Source organism: Canis lupus, chromosome 14 (assembly GCF_011100685.1).
Source record: "Canis lupus familiaris isolate Mischka breed German Shepherd chromosome 14, alternate assembly UU_Cfam_GSD_1.0, whole genome shotgun sequence".
Taxonomy (NCBI): domain Eukaryota; kingdom Metazoa; phylum Chordata; class Mammalia; order Carnivora; family Canidae; genus Canis; species Canis lupus.
In genome coordinates this window covers 32,847,911-32,868,409 of record NC_049235.1, presented here as the reverse complement: position 1 = coordinate 32,868,409, position 20,499 = coordinate 32,847,911, and the positions used below count along the sequence as shown (strand labels likewise).

Here is a 20,499-nt window from a genome sequence, read left to right as displayed (position 1 = left end):
CCAGGCTCTACTATACATCTGTCAGTCCAGATGGGTAGCAGGACAAGCAATGGGAAGAAAACACACACACACACACACACACACACACACACAGATTTCAGGTTCCATGAGGGCAAGTGTACAAGATGCTTTGTTTTCTTCCCTCATTGATCTTAGGCACCTACACAATGTCTGGTACATAAGAGGCACTCAAAAAATACTTGTCAAATGAATGAAGAGTGGTGTCACATGTACTCAGTCATAAATACTAGAAAAAAAAAGTCATTCTAGATTTTTTTCCTAGTCATTCTAGGTGCTCTAGATTTTTGCATTAATTCCTGATTTCTCTATTTGTGGTCCTTCCAGCTCCTTCTCATTATTCTATTTCTGCCCAGGCACCTACAACTGTAAGTTAAGAGTTAACAGGCTGTACAATAGGCACACAACCCATTTTAAGGAGTGTTCCATCTGCAACCAAAGTTGCATTTCTTTTTTTTTTTTTTTTAAGGATTTTATTTATTTATTCAAGAGAGTAAGAGAGAACATGAGTACAGAGGAGGGGCAGAGGGAGAAGCAGACTCCCCGCTGAGCAAGGAGCCCAATGTAGGGCTCCATCCCAGGATCTGGGATCATGACCTGAGCTGATGGCAGACCCTTAACCGACTGAGCCACCGAGGCACTCCTTTTTTTCCAAAGATTTTCAGTCTCCTCATTTTTTTCCCACCACCTACAAAGAAGGTTCTGGATAGGAACAAATGAAATATCATCCACTGAAAGTTCATGGCACTTGATACTCACAGATTATTATTACTTTTTAAGACACATCTTTGATCTCATTTCAGTTGTACCACCTAGAAGGTCTAAATAAATGGGGCAAGAAATAAGAAATAAGAGCCATTTTATATGCTTGCTTCTTTGTAAACTGCCTATTTCTTGTTTTCGTATTAGCAAATAAACTTCTGAGTGAAAGCTAAGATACTATATCCTGTCTAGTTGTAGGTCTGGGAAGAATTTGGCTAGGAATAAATGATCAAGCCTTAGTATCAAGAGAAGAAATGGAAATGTGGGTAGAGAGCTGGGAGTGTGCACTGAGTACACTGTTCGAAGGTTCTGGCTCCTCAGAGTCTCTCAGCCTGTAGCCTCACTCCCAGAGTCTTCCACATCCATATGTCTCTGATAAAATTTCTATCCCTATATCTAAAGACGTATCTACTAATCAGACACTTCATGGTCTAAAATCTTTCAGTGTGTGGCTGGCTCTTACTTCTGAATGGCCCGAAGAGTTTTTTTGTGCTTGGAAGAGCCAACTTAGCCATTCACAGAGAGGCAATCTCTCTATAAATGAACAGATTTCCACACGTGGGCTGTAATATATGCATAACACATTTCTCTCAGTGTTAATTTTGGTCTAACATCCTCCTGATGGTCTTGATTACCTTGGAGACTTACATCCTGTGTTCGTATATACGTGGTTGTTAGTCACTTCTACTAAGTTGTCTCACCACCATTTTACAAGAGTGATAATAAAAGACATAATATTTCAATAACTCATTTTTCCTTGGACAAATGTTTATTCAACCTTCTGTTTCAAGGCACTTTTCTAAGACTTAGTTAAATCTAAATCCTATGTAAAATAGACAAATTCTGTGAAAGTCCAGCTAACCTTGTAGTAAAAATAACTGGAACCATTTGAGGATATCTAGCAAAAAAGTTTTGTTAATTGAATGTCTATCTTTTAATTTTTAAGTAAAAAAGTAAGTACCTTAATATAGATTCCCTTTAACTGGTTTTATTATTCTTTTTCTAAAAATTGGAAATTCTGGACCATTGTTTATGATCAGTCATGTTCTTTATATGGCACCAATGCAAATACTGTGTGAATCAATATTCTGAGAAAGCCATACAATAAGAAAAAACATGGTGAAACAGTGTGGCAATACATGTCTTTTGGAATAGCATATTAACCGTGAATAGTAATAGTAATAATTCTTAAAATTGGAATTATTAAGCTTTTATCCACTTTTCTTATTTTATTCAGGGTGTGCTAATCAAATAGATGCATAACTGGGCACTGAATCCATGTAAACAATCTATGTTGTGACAAATCTCAAGGCATCTGGTTAAGTCAGATATCTCCCTTTGGGAATTAAAATGAAACTTGAAGTGTTTGCTCTCAAAATCTGTACCCTAGTAGATAGCATCCAACACAGAATCAAACATCCCATCTAATTTTTCCAATGCCATGTTTCCAAAAGGAAATTACATTAAATTCCTCCATTCAAAATGCAAAAAGCAAGACATCCAAGAATGAGATTTCCAGCAGAATGTAATTTTAAATACAGGATTTTTTTTTCCATTACTGGAGATATCAAACATTTTAAAAGCCTGTTCTTTCATAATTGGATTCCAGATCATTATTTTTTTGGCCAAAAAGAAAGGTTTTCTGCATTCTTAAAATAATTAGGCAGGATTTCAAATCAAATTATCCAATTTCAAAGCTCTATTTTTCTCTCTAAAATGCCTGTTAGGGAAGGACTGCTGATGACTAAGCTCTGTGTCATTCTCATGGCTTTATTAGGAGAATGTTCTAAGTCCTTCACTTTCTATGTAATCAGAACTATAATTTCTTCAGGTTATTTTAAGACCCAGCTATGGCTAAAGCAGGAAACTCAATTTTATTCTGAGCTCTAGACATGTCGACACAGCAGAGCAGGGCTCCAGCTCTCTGGGCTATCTTCTTTCATAAACCTTCTTGCTTGGTGCCGGACCAGGGCTCTAGGATAGTTTTACTCCACTCTCTGGGTATCAGGTAACTCTTTCCAAGACACTGAGGATAGTAGGACTGTTATTTTGGAAAATGTGTGTTGACATAGCATTACTCTACAAATGAAGAGCTTACTTGTCCAGAAAGCACTACTGACTCTTCCTCACATCAATTTGAAAACCATATTCAACAGAAGGGCAGTTGAGAAAACCAGGTGCCAGAAACATTTGATAAAAAAGCAGAACAGAAAGCTCTAACTACACATGTCTACTTTAGTTCATCATATTCCCTTAGAATTTTATAACTTAATTAACCAACTCTATTTAAGCAGGCTGGTTGCCTCTAATTATGCTAAAAAATTTCTGTGCTGCAAAGTGATATTAATAGTGAGTGACATTTCTGCAAGTAACAGGTAACCCACTTCTATAACCATGAACTATATCTAAAGTAAAGGGGGAAGAAGAGGACAGTATAATAAACTATAAATAAAAATTATCTGCAAGAGATGGTCCTCAGAATGAAAACAAAAACACAGCATCATTACTTTAGTATTCTGATCTATACGGAAAGGCTCTCATTGATATGTATAATCAATCTTTTTTTAAAAAGATTTTATTTATTTATTTGAGAAAGTGAGAGGGAGAGAGAGAATGAGAACGAGGAGGGAGGGGAGGGGCAGAGAGAGAAGAAGCAGACTCTCCGCTGAGCAGGGAACCCAACATGGAGTTTGATCTCTAGACCCCAAGATCATGGCCTGAGTCAAAGGTCGATGCTTAAGCGAATGAACTACCTAGGTGTTCCAGACATGTATAATTAATCTTATTACTGAAATAAATTTATTAATATTTTCAATTTTAACTTAACACACTGACATAAAAATGCTTTCTTCCTTTAAATTTATATGGTGCACTAACAATTTATCTTTGCTGTTTCATTCTAGAATTTTTCTTTAGATTAAAATGCTATTTTTCTATTGCTCCTATAACAGTAATATAGCAATATCATCATACATCTATTAATTAAGCTTACCATCCCTATTGTATATAATTACACATTTTGGGATTTTTTTTTCACACTCAACATTATATCTATCCCATTCTTCCATGTTAATATATTTAGACATTACTTATTAATCTTAATGACTATATAGCATTTCAGAATATGGATTATGGCAACTGATTTTTATACTGTCCAATTCTTAAACCACCTTCAATTTTTCATCACTATAAATAATGAGGCAAAACAAATACCCTAGCATACAAAATCTTGTGCCCTTTCCTCCAGCCCTACTATAGGAGTCTTTTTATTTTCACTAACATAATGGATGTGAAAATGGCACCTCATTGATGTTTTAAGCATAACTGAGAATGATCACCTACCCATTTATGTAATGGCCATTTTTGTTTTTTTCTGTTTGATATGTTTTTCATACCTTTGACCATATTTCTATTGAGTTACTGGTATTTTTCTTATTGATTTATTGTTTGTATCTGTACTTTACAGATCTTCACTTTTTGGGTGTTTGATACATGTTAATAACTCTTTTCCTCTATCTGACATTAGTGAAAAACTCTGGCATCATTTGTCATATAATTTGTTTCTGACTTAGAATGCCAAGTCAAACATCACTCTTTTTTAAGTTTCTCTAGATAGGATTACACTGACAGAGATCTTTCCTAGAATGAGTTGTGACGACCTCACTCATAAGCTCATTAATATAAATAGAAATATTTTTCCCAAGGCATAATATCTAAACTATAGTTTCTGCTAGCATCTTTTTCATTTTGGTCAGTGAAGTAGGGCCTTGTAAAACCAAGCTTTAGTTTCATTCTACACAAAGAGTTTCTCAGTCACTTAATGGAGCCAACCAATATATGTAAAACTAATAAACAAGGCACTGGGCTTCTGGATGTAGAAATTAATTCTCCATCATAAAACAGCTTTATGGGGCAGGAGATACATCCTATACTTTATATATCTGTTTTAGTTCATATAGGAGTAAACATTTCAGATGGCCGAAGCTTCTCCTCAAAATATTTTTTAAATGCCATTTTACTGTTTTAAGGATCTCTTTTCAAAATTGCTTAGATATATCCCTGCTTTTAAAGATGCCCACAATATGGAGAACATAGAACCATCATGGGGCCTATCAGTTACTGCTTTGTGACACGGTGGTTCCCTTAGGGCTTGTTATGCACAATGGCTAGTCCTTCTGAAATGAGGCTGGTTTTAGTTCTATTTCTACTTTTCCAATATTTCTGTGCGTGTGTGTGTGTGTGTGGGGGGGGGGTCCTTCTGGATCGCTATTGTGCATTGTGGTTGTGGGTAAGCTTAGCTTGAGTACCCTACCTGTGCCTTTAATGCATGCCTTCTGATCCCAGGTCTGAGAACCCAAATAGCTACATTTTTTATCACTCCTAAAATAATTACTTACATTTACTGGGGTCACACATTTCTTGGAGAATTAGGCAAAAAATGGCCAGTCTTCTAAGAAAAATGAACATGTACACAAATATATTAGTGTACAGAAAATTTCAAAGGATTCAGGGAGTGCCTAAAGCCCATTCATGGATCCCTTGGGTTCTCCTGGTCCTATTTTGGTTCACTTCTATCTCCTGATACTGGTTCATATTGAAAAGGTTTCTGAATAAGTGAATCATTAATAAGTCAGTATGGTCAGAGAAGCCTAATCCCAATAAAATCAAGCACTGTGGGAGATACTAAACCAAAAAATGAGAGTTACGTGAATATGCATAATGCCCTTTTAAATGTCCAATTAAAACATACAAAGCATGTGATCATCTGTCGATGGTGAAATTTTCTCATGTTATTTCAAAAGAGAAAACAATGAAAAGTATGTGTGCACACTGCATAACACTGTAAATGTGAGCATGTGAGTATGAAGATGGAGAAAAGAAAATGAAGAGGATCATTTGTATTTTTAAAACAAAAATTTGTACTTTAGCCAGATGAGCTGTCATTCCAGTGACTACTTCAGAAGTAGTCAGGAGTTCCTTAGCATGTGCAAGAAGATTCTTGTCCTCACTGCCCTGTTTCTTGTCAAATTTGCATTAGAAGCCCACTTTTTCACTCTGCTGTCATAATCCTGGCAGAAAACAGATGGAAAAAATGGAAGAAAAAGGGAATAAAGGCCTCTTCTTTAATTAAGAAACTTTGACTTTACTTGTAATTCTCTACCTACAAAGTCTTGTCCTTAAGCGGTTAACAAGATAATCAAATCAGCAATGAAAAAACCTGGATGAAAACAAGAGAACACCAAAGGCAATATATAATAGCTAATTTTTTAGAATAAATGTGTAGGAGAACTATGATAGCAGCTGTGCTAGAATCTGAGAGTAGGAGAGAGGAGGAATGGAATGGAGGAAATGACTCAAAGTCATCTTTAAATCTAAGGACTTTACCTTTTAGTTCATTCATTCACAAAGTTCTGGGTTCTTGCATGGTATCATGCAAGCAATCATGCTTTACACCAACCTATAAGTGGAGAGTAGTGAGGAAATATAACATCCTTGGAATTCATTTTCATAATGCATTCTTTGAACTTTTATCATTCATACAAACAAGGAAGTGACTCATTTTCTAATCTCTAAAATAAGGTATCTGTGGAACCCACTTATGGACAGTGGGAGTTGTTGATATAGATCTAAAGGCTTAGGAGTGAGGTTGGGGCTTGAGCTAGAGATTTATGGGTTATCAGCACAGAGCTGGTATGTGAACCTGAGTAGGAGATGAGATTATGCCAGAAGGATGTCTACAATAATAACTTAGAAAAATTATTTTGTTAGTCAGTAAGATGGTTCACACAACACTCCCCACCTGGTATCCATGTTTATATTAGGTTACCTGGCAATGGAATTTGCATAGGTAATAAAGACTGGTGATCATTTGACTTTTAGAGAGATATTCCAAATGGGGCTAACTTAATTAATTTCTCTAGAAGAAAAGAGGTTTCTCTGGCTGGTAGAAGATGAAATCAGAGAGGACTGAAGCTTAAGAGGGATTCAGGGAGAAAAGATTTCTTCACTGCTAAGGTGGAGGGGGCCAAATGGAAGCAAGCAACTGAGAGTAGCCTCTAAAAGGTAAGAATGAATCTAGCCCATAGCCAACAAGGAACCAGGGTTCTCAAGCCTATGACCACAAGGAACTTAATCCAGTTGACAACATGAATGATCTTGAAAAGGACCTCAAGCTCCAAATGAGGACACAGCCATAGCCAACATACTGTTTTTAGCCCTGGGCAATCTGAGGACCCAGCTAGCCCATGCCTGGCCTTCTAAGCCACAGAGGTACTTAATAGGTGCTGTGAAGAAAGGAAGGAGAGAGGGAAGGAAGGAAAGGGAGGAAGGAAGGAAGGAAGGAGGGAGGGAGGGAGGGAGGGAGGGAGGGAGGGAGGGAAGGAAGGAAGGAAGGAAGGAAGGAAGGAAGGAAGGAAGGAAGGAAGGAAGGAAGTCAGAAAGCAATGAAATGAGGCAATCATGAAGGTGACACCTGTTAATGGACATCAATGCCGCATAATCACCTGACACTCCATACAACCTTTCCAGATGTATTTGCCTTTAAACATTCAAAAGTGATTTTTTTTCTATATGTGAGATTGCCAGTTTGGAACCAAGAAATTAGGAATCAGACTAACATTCATGTTTATTTAAAAAGAAAGAAAACTATATAGAGAATGCTGGCTGATTTTTTTTAAAGAAGTAGTCTAATATCAGATGTTGGTCCTTTAAAGTAATCCTTGTATATAATTTTTTACTTTTATACTAGAGGTTTGATTTTTCAGCAAAGCCAGGTCAGATGTGCAATTTACCATTACTCAGATCAGATGTGCAATTTACCATTACCCTAGAATTTAAATTTAACGTAAGTAAGAACATTTTCTAAGGCTCTTTCCTAAAAGCAGTAGAGGAAGGTTAAGTTGGGCTTTTCCCGTTAGTATTTTCAAGTAAATACAATATTGAGTAGGACTGTAAGGTAACATTTTCTCTTCTGAAAGATACTGTAATAACTTGAGTAATCCAGAACATACTAAACACCTAAACATTTGGCCACTTACTGGCCAAACTACATTTTCCATGGATATAAACTTAACTGAACATATATTATAAGAAATCCTTCCTAAGGGTCTTTTGACTCTTACTTTAAAAACCAAAGTAACATGCTTGATCATTTGCTTTTTTTATTCCTAACTATAGGGCCCATAATAACTTAGGATGACAGAATGTGGTTCACTAGAAAGAGGCTCAAAGGTGGATTTAAAGGAAATTTAAAGGAAATTTAAAGGAAAATGCCATTTTTGTCTGAAGGAAATAGCTTTCCAAACCTTTTTTGCTAAAGGATCTCCATATTCAAATATGATACCATTAATATTCATAAAAATAATAATATCCCCTTAATAAAAGTATCATAACAAAGAAAGAGAAGATCTACCTTGCTTTTATCAGTTCAAATATTGGCTTTTCAAATATATTGGAATATATTCAAATACATATATTCCTTATGTATCTCTATGCTTAGATAACCCAATGTAAGAGAAACATGTAAAGTACAAAGGTACATATGCAGTTTAATATCAGCTGTTGTAAATGATTTTCACTTCATTCATTCATTTAGTCATCCCACAACATTTATTGAGTGACTATTACCTGCTGGGCATTCTTCAAGGTCTTAGATTTGTTTATATGAATTTCCATGTTTTAATTAATTCAGGAATTTTATTTTTATCTTACAGATACTTTCTTAGATATTAATGAATGGTTCAGGAATGGAACCAATTTTGTTCTGTAAAATCATAATGCATTTTTATCTCATCCACAAGACAAAGGACTGATTACCATCATTCTGTTAACCTGCTATAACTCTTGGTCTAGACTATTGTAGCTCACCGAATGTATATCAAATTCTACTTCATGCACTGTTAATACTTAAGCCCTAGATTCCACACAATAATGTCTAACACTGTGGAGTTAGAAATCTTTGCAAACTGGCTTTCACCAACTACCCAAGTAGCTAAAAAAATTTTCATTCTCAGAATACTGAATATTTGTGAATGACTGATGTGTTTTTGGCAAAGAAGTGAATACTTCAGTAAGGCACACTATATTCAGCAATGAGATACACTTAACATATGAAAGAAAAATTTCCATGCATTACATTTCAAAAGATTGGAATGAGAAAGAAGGAAAAAATACTGTTGTTATCTTGATTGCAACATGTAGCTTTGGCATCATTTAAATATCACCCAGAGTAGGTGTAAAACCCAATAAAATAAGACTCTAGAACCAATAACCAATATAATCTCTCTCACTTTCTAAATTCTAACAATATTAACTATAAATCTGAGGTTTAGAAAGACTTATAAATTAAAAAATACCTAAGGACTCTGCAGTACTTAGTCCAACATATTACTTTTACGAAGAGAAGAACTTTGATTTAAATATATTGTCAAGAAAAAAATAAATGGAAATGATTCCCAATATATTATTTAACAAGTGACTTGTAGCAATTAAATACATTAAGTGGTAATATTTTTGAAAAAGGCATTTGAATAAGCTTTCTGCTTCTTTATAATAATTTCTGCTATAGTGTTTTTGAAACTGAAATTTCTGCTATAGTTATTTGTCTAAAATAACACCTAATTTTTAAAAGTGAAATGCAATTCTAAAGATCTAGAAAATTCAAATGTAGTCACTGGACAAAGAGACAGGAAGGATAAAAATGAACACTGATGATAAAGCCTTGTATTTTTGATCAACAGCAAAATGATAATCTTCATTACTAAAATGGAGACAAATAATATTTGATTCTAAGCTACAAGAGTTAGTGCATAGTCACATTTTTCCTTCTGCCTTCTATTACTATTAGAAAAACAGTACAGGGAAATAGAAAATAAGTCAATTATAATTGTAATACATGCATTATATACATACACACACACAGGACATGCACACAAAAGAAAGAGGAGAGCATTGCTTTAAAGTATCAAACTAAGCTAGGTAAGTCGTATTACTGAATGGTTCTCTGTAAACAGGTCTGACCAGTGCTTTTGTGAATAAGTAAAACATTCAAAACAAGTCAGGCACTAGCACAAACTTCAAAAGAAAGATATAATAAATCAGAGCAGAATGAGTTTCTAAACCTAAAATATGTAGTATTATAAACTGATAGACCAACACATTACTGGGGCAATATGTTCAATCTAAATTACTCCTGCTATATGAAAAAGACAATGCTATGACCTGATCTGTTTCAGGTGATTAAAAAAGGGGACACACTGACAGTTTTTAAAGATGGTAGGAACCTTAACAGTAATCTAGGCAACTCCCCTCATATTTTATAGATGCCAAGACAACTAAATTACTTACTTTCACACAGAGTGTAGCAGACCCAGCTAAAACCCCTATAAAGTAGCTCCGTGAGACTGGAAGTTGGTGTTTCATCATCAGTATCATTATTCCTGAACTCTTTCATATACTAAGTTCATAAAAATATGAATGAACATATAAAGGGATACACCGAGTTTTCTGGCTATCACATCTACTATGCCATGCAATATTTAAATTGTTCTCACATATACTGGGATTAGAATTACATTCAGCACATTTTGGATATGCAAGGAAAAATAAAAAGGTAAAGAACATTCTGTTCCTTTAGCACCCAAATGGTACTTTCTAAAGACAAACTACCAGATATTGGTGAGTGAAGACAATGAAGTATGAAGACAAATCCTATGTTGAGAGTATGAAAAATATGTCATTTTCAGTTTGCTGGAAAAGACAGTTTGGATGCAGTATTCAAATGGTCTTTGCTCAACCATTTACTTTCCCTCCGTTTTGTTGAAAAAGGTGTGAAAGGCCACACTAGCCTTTATTCTGAAAACAGCCAAAGGTATTTTGGACTTAGGGGCCTTTGCACTGGCTGTTCCTTCTTACCTGGAATGCTATTCTTTGCATGGCTGGGCTCTTAAAGTCACTCATGCCTCAGCTTAGAAGTTAGTTACCAATTGGTGTTTTTAGGCACCAAGTGGTATTCCATGAGGCTTTAGGATAGAGTAGCTACCTTTTTTTCTTGACAAAATTATCATCCCTATTTCACTCAACAGTACTCTAAAATCTGAATCTTTCATTTAAATCAATCTCAAATTATATTTAGAAAATTGGGTGAGCTATATAAATATTGAGTACTTCTGTCACCTAATTTAGTTAAACTGAACTAAAATCCTTAAAAAAAACCTTACCTTAAAATAATTCCTTCTCATCCCTCCATAAAAATGCAAGACCCTGCATACATTATACATTGGCTTTGTAGAAGTTAAAATCATAACCTATCTAATTGAATAACAATGGTATTGGACTTTATTTTTTTATAAATTTATTTTTTATTGGTGTTCAATTTGCCAACATATAGAATAACACCCAGTGCTCATCCCACCAAGTGCCCCCCTCAGTGCCCGTCACCCATTCACCCCCACCCCCCGCCCACCTCCCCTTCCACCACCCCCAGTTCGTTTCCCAGAGTTAGGAGTCTCTCATGTTCTGTCTCCTTTTCTGATATTTCCCACTCAATTTTTCTCCTTTCCCCTTTATTCCCTTTCACTATTTTTTATAGTTCATTTCCCAGAGTTAGGAGTCTTTCATGTTCTGTCTCCCTTTCTGATATTTCCCACTCATTTTTTCTCCTTTCCCCTTTATTCTCTTTCACTATTTTTTATATTCCCCAAATGAATGAGACCATATAATGTTTGTCCTTCTCCGATTGACTTACTTCACTCAGCATAATACCCTCCAGTTCTATCCACATCGAAGCAAATGGTGGGTATTTGTCGTTTCTAATGGCTGAGGAATATTCCATTGTATACATAAACCACATCTTCTTTATCCATTTATCTTTCGATGGACACTGAGGCTCCTTCCACAGTTTGGCTACTGTGGACATTGCTGCTATAAACATCGGGGTATTGGACTTTAGCCCTACTTTGTTCCTTCAGGCTCCCTGCTTAGTGAGGAGCTTGCTCTCCCCCTCCCCTCTGCCTGCTAGTTCCCCTTGCTGGTGCTCTCTCTCTCTCTGCCAAATGAATAAATAAAACCTTATAAAAAATGGTATTATAAAGGGGATCCCTGGGTGACTCAGCGGTTTAGTGCCTGCCTTTGGCCCAGGGAGCAATCCTGGAGTCCCGGGATCGAGTCTACGTTGGGCTCCCAGCATGGAGTCTGCTTCTCCCTCTGCCTGTGTCTCTGCCTCTATCTATCATGAATAAATAAATTATTTAAAAATGGTATTATAAAAATAGATATTTGAGTATATCATTTGACTATGAGTATATAAACTGAATATATTAATTGTTCCCAAACCACTTAATTAACAGTATGTCCTCTGACCATGGTGTGTGATGTAATTCTGTCATATAAAATGTTATTATTAATAACTCTGTATTTTTGTTCTTTGATCTATTTTTCTATGTCTCTTGCCCAACCAACCAATCATTGTTAATACATCTTTGAATGACTTATCTATCCTTCTTCTCATTTGTTGTTTGACAAAATTACCACTTGTGCATTTACTCTTACATTTGAATTTTAGTCAGTATGCAATATTCCCTGGTAGCATTTTAAATGAACTTGTACTGACATACAATGCATCTGTAAAGCACAGAAGAATTTGTGGGCCACCAACGAGGCAGAAAACTGAAAGGCTGGTAGAGTTGGTGTGGAAATGAGATATAGATATACTACTTACTATATAATACCATTTAGGGCACCTGGGTGGCTCAGTGGTTGAGCATCTGCCTTCGGCTCAGGTCTGGATCCCGTGGACCTGGAATCCAGTCCCGCATCAGGCTCATCACAGGGAGCCTGCTTCTCCCTCTGCTTATGTCTCCGCCTCTCTCTCTCTGTGTCTCCCATGAATAAATAAATAAAATTTTAAAATTTTATAATAATACCATTTAGTATATTTGATTTTTGTATTATGCATGAATTATCTATTTCTTAAAGAAAGTTGGCTGTTTCAAATACAAAGAAATTTATAGATTGAATTGGGAATAAATGACCTTTTAAAGACATGGTCTTCCTATTTATGAACACAATATCTCTCAAATTTATTCAGGTTTTCTTATTTGCTCTTCAATAATTTTACCAATTTCTCCATAAAAGATTCAACTGCTATGTAAATGATATCATTTTGTGAAATCTTTTAAATTTTTTGTTTTATGCTGACCTTGTACTAAGCAACCTATTTTTTTAATTTTTAAGCTTTTAAATTCCCGTTAGTTCACATACAGTGTAATATTAATTTCAGATGTACGATTTATTGATTTGACACTTCCATACAACACCCAGTGCTCACCACAAGTACACTCCTTAATCTCCATCACCTATTTTTCCAAAGAAGACATATAGATGGCCAGCAGACAGAAACATGAAAAGATGCTCAACATCACTCATCATCAGGCAAATACAAATCAAAACTATAATGATATATCACCTCACATCTGTCAGAATGGCTAAAATCAACAACACGAGAAACAACAGGTGTTGGCAAGGATGTGGAGAAAGGGGAACAGAACCCTCTTGCTCTGTTGGTGGGAATGCAAATTGGTATAGCCCCTCTAGAAAACAGCATGGAGTTTCCAAAAAAAGTTAAAAATAGAACTACCCTACAATCCAATAATTTCACTATTAGGTATTTACCTAAAGAATACAAAAATACTAATTTAAAGGGATACATGCATCCCAATGTTTATAGCAGCATTATCTGCAATAGCAAAACTACAGAAATATCAAAGTGTCCACTGACTGATGAATAGGCAAAGAAGTTGGGTATATTATTGGAATGGAATATTATTCAGCCATAAAAAAAGAATGAAATCTTACCATTCACAACAACATGGGTGGAACTAGAGAGTATTAAGCTAAGTTAAATAAGTCAGAGCCAAAGAAAGATAAATACTATATGATTTCAATCATATGTGGAATTTAAGAAACAAAACAAATGGGCGAAGGGGAAAAAAAGAGAGAGGCAAACCAAGAAACAGACTCTTAACTACAGAAAACAAACTGATGGTTACCAGAGGGGAAGCTGAGGGGGAGGGGACATTAAGGGAGGGTTTAAATAACTGAACTTGGATTAGCTGGATTAGTTTCTCTTCCTTTCAAATTCTTACTCATTTTATTAAATGTTCATGTCTTGGAACATCGATTAGGATCTCCAAGGACAAACTTCCTGACACTAAAGAAAATGTGTTTTAATTTCACCAGTAAATACAAAGTTTCAGATAGGGTTTTGTTTGATAATGTCCATTTTTTAAAAAATATTTTATTTATTTATTCATGAGAGACAGAGAGAGAGGCAGACACGTGGGCAGAGGGAGACGAAAGCTCCTCACAGGGAGCCTGAAGTGGGACTCGATCCCCTAACTAGGATCACGCCTGAGCCAAAGGCAGACACCCAACCGCTGAGCCACCCAGGCGTCCCAATAATGTTCACTTTCTTCTATTCTTACTTTATAAGGAGTTTCTATCCTAGAAGGGTATTGAATTTTATCGAATATTTTCCTTTAATGAGTTATTATTTTTTTCATTTACTCTGTTAACAGGGTAATATTCATTGATAGACTTTTCTCCTCTAACCATTCTCTCATTCCTGGATTATCTCTGTATAAAAGAAAACCCAAATGGCTAATAACATATGAAAACCATTCAATTCTAACAATAATCAGAGAAAGTAATGCTGTGTTATTTTTTTCCTCTCTCAGCTTGGCAAAAATATCTAAAGTCTAACAATATCCATTGACGGCAGGTATATGTGAAAAATGGTTCTCACCTATATGATTGGTGAAGCATGAAGAAAATCTCTACTACATACTGGTTCAGTGCTCAAGGAAGTTGACTGGGCAGTAGAAAATCTAACAGACAGATGCTTTCCCATGTCCACAAAGCAATTTAATATGCTTTCTAGGCATCTAAAACACTCATAAGATTTTCTAGAATGAATTTAAACAAAGTTTTCTAGAGTTATATTCATATTCAGGTTAGGACTATCCGCTGAAGAAAAAAAGAAAAAAAGACCACTGATCTTTCCAGGTCAATGATTTGGGAGCATTTCCCTTTAATAATCGGGATACTGAACAGTGAGAGTTGACTCTTGATTAAAATCTGGAAGAAGTGATACATATTAAGAGCATTGTTTTTATTATGTTCAATTACCTGTTGACTGAGATTGTTTATATTATTTTCCTTTATACACTATACAAATTAGGTTAACTTGATACCCAAATATTTTTTTCTAACCTTTTTATGTTTACTTTTCAGAAAAGAAAACAGATGAGTGATTCCAAGTAACTAAATTGATAGCTGCAAAAATCATCTTTGGAAATTTGCTTGAACTAATTCTTATTAATGCTTAACATAAGAATGAGAAACATCTAAATCCAAAGCCAACCAACTTTGATTTGTGCCATCTCCACACAACTATTGTAGCAATCAGAAACTTACCTTGGACTCAAAACGATAAGAACACACAATTTGGTAAAGTCAGGGGGAAAACACTGGCACATATTCATTCCTGTGCTCTACTAAGGTGAGTTCAACAGCCATGTTGCAAAATTTGGTTTTATTATCCAATCCCTTTCGTGGCCTGCATTTATATTAACTAACTAAATTTTCTGAGCCTTAAAGGCCTTAATGTATCCTTTCTTGTGCTGAGTTTTAAGGTTAAACCAAAGCAAAGACTACCCTAAAAAAGCTTACATCATTTCCTACTTATATTACCCTTGTTTTTTCACCATTTCTCTCCCATTTGGACATAAATATATTTCATTCTTCTCCTTGAGTGTGTACAGAGATTGATTCACTCCTTCCATCTGTCTTTCCCTAATAAATTGCTATGTGAATTCCCTGTCCTGACTTTTTAGTTTTTTTAAATTACTGATACCTTTGGCATTTAACATTTGATTACTAAATTGTTCACCAAAAAATATTTTCCATTGTTCCCTTCTCAAATAATATAACCAATTCAATAATACCTGAATATATGTAGATGAGCTCTAAGTAGCAATTTGTGGGCCAAAACAAACTTCAAATTGATACTACTGTTAACAAAAAAAACAAGCAACAAAAAAACTATTTGTTTTTTTACTTATCTAAGAAAAATTTCACCAAGAAGAAAAATAGGAGATTATGAGAAGTGGTGTTTGAATAATATAAAAGTATACCTGTAATCATTTTCACAACCACATTTATTCTCCTTGGACCAAAAAGAATGTATTTATATTCAGGCAGTCTTAAATGAGCTATTTCACAGTTAATATTTTGAATGCAGACACATATCTCTTGGAATTATTGATTAAAAAATCAAGTCAAATAATATTATAAAATTCCTTTTCTAAGAATAATTGAAATATTTAAAGATCATATACATATTATCAAAGCATTGGAGGTCATTCTTGACATATTCTATAATGAATGGTTTTAATTTTAAGCCAAAGGCTCTAACATCCCAAGAAGCTTATATTGTTCAAATTTACAAAAAAACTGAGGACTTATTTTCTACATAAAAGGAATCATTTTTTAAATAAAAAATTTATAAAAACAGACTGTGATACTAATGTACTCTTTAATCACTCATTCATTCATCTAAAAATAGTCTCAGGGATCAATTATGTGTTAGGCACTGTAGGGAATAAAAATAGAAGTAAAACATGATCCTTTTCCTCTTGGAGTGTATAATATAACTAATGGGAGGGGATGGGGACACACACACATAAATAACCACAGTGTGAGACAAAAAGTGGGAATTTCTAAGATAGTAATAAAGAACTATTGGGGGAGGTATGGAGAGAAGATAACACACATAACTGAGAAAGTACAAGGGATGAGGGGAATTAGGAGACATCTGAACTATGCTTTTAAGAGTTAGGATTTCTCCTAGCAAAGACTAATTGGAACAGAGCAGCAGAAGGGTATTTCAGAAAAACGAATGGCTGATTATTAGTACACACACACACACACACACACACACACAGCAATAACAGACAAACCAGAGATCTGGCCTAAAAATATAGTTGTCAAGTACTCAGTAATTGAATTGAATTGATTAAATGAGACAATCCTTGGGGGAAAATGTAGCTATTAACTATTTCCCTCAAGGTACACTATAAATCCAACAAAGCATGTTGTCCAAGATTTTGGCTAAGTCCCAGTATTCTCAAGGCTAAAGAAGATGGTAGATGATCTCCTTCCCCTGGTTCCCTCACCTACCCACTGATAAAGGCTTCCCCATCCCTTACAGAAGGCAGAACTCAGTGGAGTTTAAAATAGCTCCTGAACACTTCCTGCTCTATTCTAACTGTGCTTTCATTCCATTTGACTTAGACCAATTGGAATGTTGAGGGAAAACCCCATGAGGCATCAAGCATGTGAGATCATGTGTCAGTCCCTCAAAAATGTTTGTCCATCCTACTATGTGTATCCATCATTGTTCCCTACCCATGAGAAAGCAGAACATGTGGAGGAAATAGCTTTTAGCACATTGCCATTTCTCCCTTTTTAAAAATAGATCTAAATACTTCCTTACTCAACTTTTGTAACAATTCATCACAAACCTATCCACTTCTCAACACCATGAAGACAATGTATTCTAAACATTTTGTTTACATGTTACAGTTCTATAGCTCTACAACAAAGTTGCTATTTATCCCATGACTTCCCTGAATTAAATATTGGCTGCATTGTAAGGACTCAATAAATACCCATGTAATGAATATTATATAACATAACCCCTTTTAAAAGTGTGCAATATTGTAACTTTGAGAAAATTGTTTTCAGACTTCCCTTCTAACTTCAGTGGATGAAGATATATTGTCCCCATTCTTTCTAGCCCCCAGAGAAGAAGAAATTCTCACTTCACTAAACTACAAGGATTGCTCATTCTGCTTGGGTAAGAAGTTTCAGCATATTTGAGGTCAGAGCTGGAATGATGGGCAAAGATGAACCTTTGGGAAGGAACCAACAACTAAGTGGTCTGAAAAGGTCCTTAATTTCCAGCCAAAAGCATCAGTCCTAGAGAGGTCACCTGATTCCAAAATCTCTTGTTGGAAAATAGAGAAAATCTATAGCTAACAGCCTTCCCCTGGCTTTCTCACCTATCTACTGATAAAAGCTTCCCCATCTCTTACACAAAGCAAAGGTAAGTGGAGGCTAAAACAGCTCCCGGAGACACATTCTGTTCTAACTGCTTTCATTCTACTGGTTCTAGATAAAAGGGAATGTTGAGGGAAAACCTACTTTTATTGGGAAGATGTTTCTTTGTATCTCAGCCTCCTCAAAAGGCTTTATTTTACTCCTCCAACACTGCCTTCCCAACATGTCATTTTCTATCTCATTTTTCTTTTCTTTTTCCTTAGTACTTATTAGTATCAAAAGTAGCCTTATTTATCTAACATTTAACTGAACAATCAGTCAAACATATCCTGATCTTGTTTCATGGGTGTATCCTCTGTGCCTAAAACAATACCTGGCACACAGTTGGCTCTCAAATATTTTTGAGTGAAAAAACGAACAGATGAATGACTATTTCAACTCAGCTTCTAAAACTTCAAGCAATTACATCATCTCCCCAAACCTTCAACCTGCTAATTATGAGTGGTCGGGAAGCAACGAGTTCCTGCAATTGCTTCCCCTTCCAATCCTCAATTTATTTACATCTGGATTTCTTTGAGAATACACCTGAATTGCTGCATGGTTCCTGTTTTTCTGTCATTTTGCAAGTTCCTAATGGACTGTGGATTTATTACACTGCACACAAGTACAAAAAGATTTATCTTTAAAACAGATAATGTTTTTCAATAAATAATTAAATAACAAAATTATGAATATTCCTATAGAGCTCTGTTTTCCGTTCTAAAGTATTTCAATTAATGTGTAACATGAAATGTATTAACATACCTTTAACATTTCACCATCTAGCAACAATGAGTGAATAATCAGGAAATAAAAATGCAGATTTAAGAGAGTAAATCACAATTCTAATTTTAAAGCAATATATCAATTTCAAGATCTGAATTAAACTTACAGTTTAAGTAAGCTAACAGATCACTTCTTGAATGTGAAACTGTACATTTTCTTTTACATGAAAACTGTTGGATTCAACAAGAGTAAGTTATACCAGAACAACTAGCAGAGGCTTCTACTTCCTTTTTTATATACTAGAATTTTTTACCTCATCTACTTAAATCAGCAACTTAATTAATGAATCAGTCATAATATATTTTACAACTATATTTTATATGTAAATCAGCAACTTAATTAATGAATCAGTCATAATATATTTTACAACTATATTTTATATATTATCACAATAAAGCCAGAAGCATAAATGATATTATTTTGCTGATATTGTAATTTATTAAGAGTCATTTGTGATGTAAATTTGCCTATTTTTCTGCACCTTATAGCCAACCTATATATTCATTGTATTTATAACATTGGATTGCTTTTCATCTACCATCCCTTAGACCCAGTCTTAATGGAATTTTAAAAAGTACTGTGTATCTTTCGGAGGAATATCATAGAATTTAGATTCCTTAGCTTTCAAAAGTTCTAATTACATTCTTAATAATAGTCATTCTTGAAAAATGAAAAAAAGTGTGTGTGTGTGTGTGTGTGTGTGTGTGTGTGTGTGTGTGTGTGTAAAATGCCATTTTCCCTGGAAGGGTCAACAACAAGGAGCCCTGTTTATGAGCCATATTAACACCAAACAGAGAGCTTAGCAATGTCTGTTTCTAAAAATAAACCCTGTATGTCTCTTGTTGTCATCATCAACCAGAGTCTTCCGTGCTCTGTGACAGAAAGCATCAAGGCTGCTTCTTTGCCTTTCTACAAGCATTATACATCAATACCCGAAGTCCTCCCTTTTCTGTCAAGGTGGCAGAGATAAAAAGAATTCTGCAATCACCCTAAGCACACATTTAAACATTATTGCCCCTTAAGAAGACAGTTATCATGTTGTTTTGGCAGCAGGAAGGAATCTGTGGTTTCACTTGTATGTTATTCTTCTTTATTTAAACTACTAGAAATAACACAAAAATGACAGAATGCTCTTTCTATAAATAATCATTCCAGTGTAGAGTTATATTAGGAGGTAACTCAGATGGCATGATAACGCCTAACAAGCTAATCTTAGACCTGCGATGCCATAAGATAGAAATACCGAGGCTAAGAATAACTGACCCAAAGGAGTCAGCCTGCCAGAGAGCCACAGACATGTGGGCATCTGCAAATTTTAATGCATTTAACGATCTCCTGAAAGCTTCTTTCCCCTGGAAGGCAGTAAATTATGTTGGTCATTAACATGACAATCAATAATTCCTCCACAGCGTATTCCATAAAGATGGCTGAAGATTCCCATAGCCAATAAGATTATAAAAATTAGTTGATGGAAGCCAAGAAGTTGGCTCTTGAATAGTTAGTTGCATTAGTACCTAACTGGTGACTTTAAGGCAAAAATTTAACTTAAAATAAAATGTAATATCCTGTTGTTACAGACAAATATTACCATCCAGTTTTCCCCTAAAATGTCCAAATTGGACCCAAATTGAACCAATATATATTCAAAATGGAGTAAAATTTTGTTAGCTAGATTATTCTTTCAGCATAAGAATGTGACATAGCATGTTGAGATCAGGATTTGAGTAACAGACTTTATTGACTCCCCCCCCCCCCCCATTTCTAGGCAAGGACTAA

At 35.1% G+C, this 20,499-nt stretch overlaps 1 protein-coding gene and 1 long non-coding RNA gene across 30 annotated transcripts in view; one reads left to right on the top strand and one right to left on the bottom strand.

The window, feature by feature from the left end:
• Positions 1-20,499, bottom strand: part of HDAC9 (histone deacetylase 9) — a 911,202-nt gene that overhangs the window by 489,615 nt on the left and 401,088 nt on the right. The window lies entirely within an intron of this gene.
• LOC111098786 lies at positions 6,673-18,554 on the top strand. Of its 2 annotated transcripts, none has more exons than XR_005369515.1 (3): positions 6,673-6,843; positions 15,070-15,337; positions 17,636-18,554. It is a non-coding gene; the product is annotated as an uncharacterized LOC111098786 (long non-coding RNA). The 2 variants fall into 2 exon arrangements; XR_005369514.1 differs by having other exon boundaries at positions 17,584-18,554.